Source organism: Triticum dicoccoides, chromosome 3A (genome assembly GCF_002162155.2).
Source record: "Triticum dicoccoides isolate Atlit2015 ecotype Zavitan chromosome 3A, WEW_v2.0, whole genome shotgun sequence".
Lineage (NCBI taxonomy): Eukaryota > Viridiplantae > Streptophyta > Magnoliopsida > Poales > Poaceae > Triticum > Triticum dicoccoides.
In genome coordinates, this window is record NC_041384.1 from 765,065,298 (window position 1) to 765,071,416 (window position 6,119).

Below are 6,119 nucleotides of genomic sequence, written 5' to 3' on the forward strand. Positions count from 1 at the left end.
GGCTGTTGGGGACGTACCGTGGACCTTCTCTCGCGGCCTGCGGCAGAGAGGCGCGGATACGCGCGATCTCCGCCCGCCGCGCCGCCCCGTTGGGTGGTGGTGGCACCGGGACCCCGCCAGCGCTGATCCTCCACGCCCCGGGCACCCGCATGTCCGGCGGGGCCGGGTACTCGGCCTCAAAGAGGAGCCGAGCTTCGTCCTCATGAAGGTGGCGGCGGCCGAAGCCGTTCGCCGCCGCACCGTCGCCTGGGAAACGATCGGCCATGATTGAACTGGAGACGGCGAGAGGAGAGGGAGGAACGGGGATGAACGGGCGTCGGCGATGGAGTGTCTGTGCGTCACCGGCGCGCTGGGGGCGGCTTATGTAGGCGGAGGCACCGCGCGTACGCGTGGCCGCCGTGTGTACGCATGGCGGGCGAGGGACGCGCGTCGTCCGATCTTCACTGCGCCGCCCGTGAGGCATCAATGGAGGAGGCTGACCGGATCGGCAGCGCGCGGCAGCTTTGGCATTGATTCGTTGCGGGAACCGAGGCGACGAGGACGACAAAACGGCGAGTCGTTGCCAAGGAGGGCCCGCCGGTTTTCGCACTAAAAACGTTTCGGCCGGCGCCCCAAGCGCCCTCCCAGCGTGCCGGGTTCGGCCTGGGTCCACCGGCGCTGATGTCGGCCCAAGCCGGCGAAAAGCGGGCTCCTGGGGGCGTGACTGGGCCGTTTTTTCTGCACCGGCGCGAAAAATTCGCCTGAGGAGGCCGTTCTGGGGGCGCGGCTGGAGATGCTCTTAAATCTCCATGAAATTCAGACGCAAGTCGCGGACGTACAAGCACAAACACGCGTCGAGCCACAGCTCTGACATGAACTCGCTACCCCGTCAAACTTCTCCTGGTGGAGGTTTGGTCTTGAATCTTTTTTGTTTCCATTATTCCATTATTTTAAAAAAATGTTTTCTCAGTTTTTTTATTTTTTCACCGGTTTTTTGCGTTTCTTTCATGGTGTCCATAGTTTTTTTTCTTTGTGTCTTTCTCGATTTTCATTGGTTTTTTCTCTTCTTTATTTCTTCTTCATTTTCTTCGTTTCCTTCTTGGGTTTTTATCATTTTCTTTGTTTTTCTTTGTTCCATTCATGTTTAAAAATACATGATTAACATTTTAAAAACATTTCTTTTGTCTGCCTTTTCCATACATATTGTGCATTTTTGGCATTTATGTATACTTTTTTTAAATTACATTCAATATATTCAAATAAAAGACTAATATTTTTTTGAAACATTGTCAACATTGTCCAATACATGGTCGATATTTTTTAATAACATTTATTAACACAAACTCAACGTTTTTCCTGTATTACAGGAACATATTTATATGCATATTTAGCATTTTTAAATACATCAATTATTGGGCACATTCTATATTTTCTAAATACATTATCAACATCTTTTCGTACACATTGTAATTATTTGAATTACATTTTACCGATATATATCAAGCATTTATACTATAAGAATTTAACATTTTTCTGTTTGATTAACATTTTCAAACACTAGATTTTTTTTTCAAATTCTTGGTTAACATTTTTAATCACATGATCAACGTTTTTGATACACATTATAGTTTTGGTGTAATGTTTCATATACATAAGAATGAAAACATTCTATAATATTTAAAAGAAAGCAAAAAAAAAACCCAAAAAATGTGGAAAGGAAAACAGAAAAAAAAACGACGTTGTGGTCTTTCACGCCCCTGGGTCTGTCCATCTTTCTACAGTTAGAGGCCGTCCTGTCTTTCAATATATGATTATTTTTATAGATGATCAACATTTTTTGAAGTTTACTATTTCTAAGTTCAATTTTTAGTACATGTTTTACATCTTTTCTACACACAAGGAAATTTTTGTGTGTGCATATTTAACACTTTTCAAATGGATGATTAACATTATTTTTTTAAAAAATCTGTATTTATTGACTACCTCTTTAATACGAATTTTATATTTTTGGTTGGAACATTGGTTTATAAACGGTTAACATATTTGAAATATATGATTAAATTTATTTGATACATGATCAACATTTTTTCCAATTCATGTTTTTATGTTTAACTTTTTATACACATTCTAGATATTTAAATAGATGAGTTTTTTTTTCAAATGCTTGATAAACATTATTCAAAAACATGATCAATTTTTTGTCACTCACATTGTATTTGTTTTCATACACATGATCAACATTTGAAAATAATTATGTATTTGAAAAATCTTCATCAAGCACTTGAAAAATGTTAAATATGTATAGAAAAAATATTTCTCATGTATATGAATAATATATACAAAGAATATACAATGTGTATGAAAATTTCTGAGCATGTATTTCATTTTTATAACCATGTATGAAGAATTTTCCTGATTTGTAAAAATAATGTAGATTGTGTGTGAAAAATATTTATTGCTTCAAAAAATATTCGTTGTGTACTGAAAAATGTTAATCATATATTTATTTTCATTAGTTCTGTATTTGAAAAAAAATATTAAACATGTGTATAAACAATGTATTAGATATATACCAAAAAATGTACAATTTGTATGAAAAAATGTGACATAAAAGATTAATTTTCAAAAAACGTTAATCATGTATTTTGAAAAATATTAGACGTGTATGTAAAATATGTTTCTGATGTATACAACAAATATAGAATGTGTACTGAAAAAAGATGATATGTGTTGAACAAAAACGAAACCGGTGAAAATTGATAAAGAAACGAAGGAAAACAAATAAACCTATTAGAAACCAGAAAAGAAAAAAAATAAGGAAAACCAAAAAATAAAATGAAAACAATGAAAAGCAATGGAAAAGCGCTCGGACAGAAAATCAAATCCAAAAAATGAAAGAAGGAAAACTAGTGCACGTACCAAAACGATGGACACACGTACACTTTGCACAGATCCAGCGTGCGTTTCTTTCTTCTTCTTTTTTTGCGACAAAGAGGAGATACACGGGCGACTGATCACGTGAGATATTAGAACTTTGTTGTGCACCTCCCACTCACCTTCGGGTCAGTTCTCTAAGCACAACACACATGACACCAAAACTCGAACATGAAAACCATACATGTCAGATCGAGCTCAGCACATCTATAGACATCATAGTATCTACACGTAGTACTATTTTGACGTAACCTATAATCAATGACTTTGAATCGTTCATATTATGGAGTAGCGATAGACCGCTGATATAGTAGGAGATATCTATTCACTTTCATTTGTATAGATAATGCTAATAATATTTGTCCTCCTCATGACAGATATGAAATATTTTCATATGGTCAGGTCACGACTATTTATTACTGCATATATTTTTTTATATAAAAACTAACTTTCAAATCCATTTATATGATAATGTATCTTTTCACAACCATTTATGACCCGAGGATGTCGGATTTTATTTAATTATTTTAGGGATCTTAGACATGGAAGAATAGACCAAGAGCAAAATTAAAACCAAGTTGTAATCGCAATAATTCATGTCACCTAGAAATAACAGTTCATGCCAAGCAAGGGGCACAACCAAGTTCTAATTACTTGTGTAGATTAACAGGCATGTAAAATCGGTTTGTTCTAACCATCACAGGAACTGACGCCACCTCGGCACATCTTTAGAGATTTTATCAAAAAGAGAAGGCACATTTGTAGAGATCATGTTATCTACACGAGGTACCTTAGCACATCCATAGAGATCATATTATCTACACGTAGTAATAATTTGATGTAACGTATGGAGCAGCTATAAAGTGCAGATATAGTAGGAAAATATCAATTCATTTTAATACGTATAGTTTTTTATTTACAAATCCTTTAATTTAATTTGGTGTAGAACTAATATTTGCGCTCCTCATTAAGGATATGAAATATCTTCATGTGGTTTGGTCACAACCATTTGTTGGAGTTAACCTTGTTGATTAACTATTCATCATGTTTAAGTTTTTCCTCTATGCATTTAGTTGGGTCGTCCAAGCTAATAGTGTGTTAGCAAAATAAGTCATGCAAATTAGAGAGTAGCACGCATGGCAAGATTTCTCGTGCCAAGTAGTGAATGTCGCATGAGACCATGCATGTGTAGCAATGGCACCAGTGTGTGTGCCGTTGGGTTGATCTGACCTGCATGGATGTGGTAACGGCACAAGCTTGTGCTGCCTGGAGTCCCAGCGGCCATGTCAGAGAGGATATTGACGTGGAGATATAAGCGGACGCAGTTAGTTGTGGCATGCACCGAATGATCCGATCTCCAGGGAGTTGGAAGTGACTCAAGCTGTGCGTGCTAGTGCGGGTAGTGGAGCAGTATTAGTGGACCACGCAGTTAGTTGTTAGGCTTGGCCGCGTGTGCATGAGTTGTTTATAAAGCTCTGCAATCATGTTGTTTATTGGCGTGAAGAGTGAACAAGAGAAAAGCACAAGTGTGTGTGCACCAGACTCTGTGTGTTCTTCTCCAGTGTGTGTGCAGTGTGCGTGAGTATTCTTCTACCTTGAGTGTGAACCTACTGCCTCCTCCTTGGACATCCCCAAGACTATTTATCACTGCATATCTTTTCACAGATATGTTAACTTTCAAATCCACTTATGACTGCATATATATTCACAACCGTGTGTGACTTGAGGATCTCAGATTTATGATTCTCCTTTATGTAGGGGTATACACTATGTATATAAATACTTGTACATCGTATGGTAGGACACAACACAATCAAGAACCAAAAAAAGGAGCAAATCTCTGTAACAATAATAATGGCCATGTTAGCTAGTACCATCCTCATAGCCATCACCCTCCTGGTTGTCGTTCCCTCCTCCCTCGTCAATGCCAACTTCATCTCCTAAGTATGCAGCGCTGTGAGAGAACATCCCAACTGCGTGGAGGTGCCCAACTCTGACCCACGGAGCGTGAATGCGACCACCAGAGTAGAGCTTGAAAGCATCTGGACATCTGCACTGCTACCGCCTGGGATGGCTTCAAGACCATCGAGGAAGAGGAAGCCAAGCGTGATGATATGTTAGACTTTGGTGTGAGGTCTGTTTGGTATTCAGCTCGGACAATCGGCACCCCTTCATCAAGTGGTTATGCAGTGACATACGTTCTCGAGATGGTGGCTGCAGACATACTGATGTATTATTTTGTACGGTCTTTGTGAATAATTAATAAAATGGATGCATGCATCGCCGAGATGCAGAGGCCGGGGGTCATCCACTACCGGAACAGGGCTCTACGCCGACAGCCAAATATATGCCGACGGCTGCCGTCGGCCTAGTCCGAGCTATGCCGACAGCTAGCTCCTGGCCGTCGGCGTACAAAGGCCGTCGGGCTATCCGCGTCTACGCCGACAGCAGCCGTCGGCATATATAGGCCGTCGGCTTATCCCAGACTACGCCTACAGCTGCCGTCGGCATATATAGGCCCTCGGCATAGATGCGGGCCCGCTGACAACTGTCATCACGGCCGACTAACGACGTCAAATCTATGCCGACGGCCGTGACGGTGGCCGTCGGCATAGATACGGGTGACACGTCACCGATCCAGAGCGCACCGACCAGGAGCTATGCCGACGGCAGCCGTCGGCATAGCCAACACGTCATCGATCCGCGGCGCTGTCCATCTGCCCTGGCCGCACCTATGCCAACGGCTTTGCCGTCGGCATAGTTTTTTTATTTTTATTTTTATTTTTTTTCCATATAGTATTATTATTATTATTAAGCATACAATATGTGTTAATAAGCATACCTATAGATTGTGTTAATAAGCATATAGTATGTGTTAATAAGCATACATATAGTTTTTTTTTCTTTTTCTTCACTGTTTTCTTTATTATTTTTATTTAACTAACTTACATACAGTATGTGTTAATAAGCATACATACATTATTTTTCGGTTCTGTACAGAGCGTTGTGACCCCCCTCACAAACGGTGCCACCGCCAGCCGGCAACTGGAATGGGGAACAGCCGCATCGGGTCTATACGAAGGGGACTTTGCTCCAAGTGTTTATATATATCGGATGACCTACCACAACCGGATGGTGTTATGGCATGTCCGAAGAGGCAGCACGCATCTCCGGGGTGTGGCCCAATCACGGACGGCGCCGCCGCC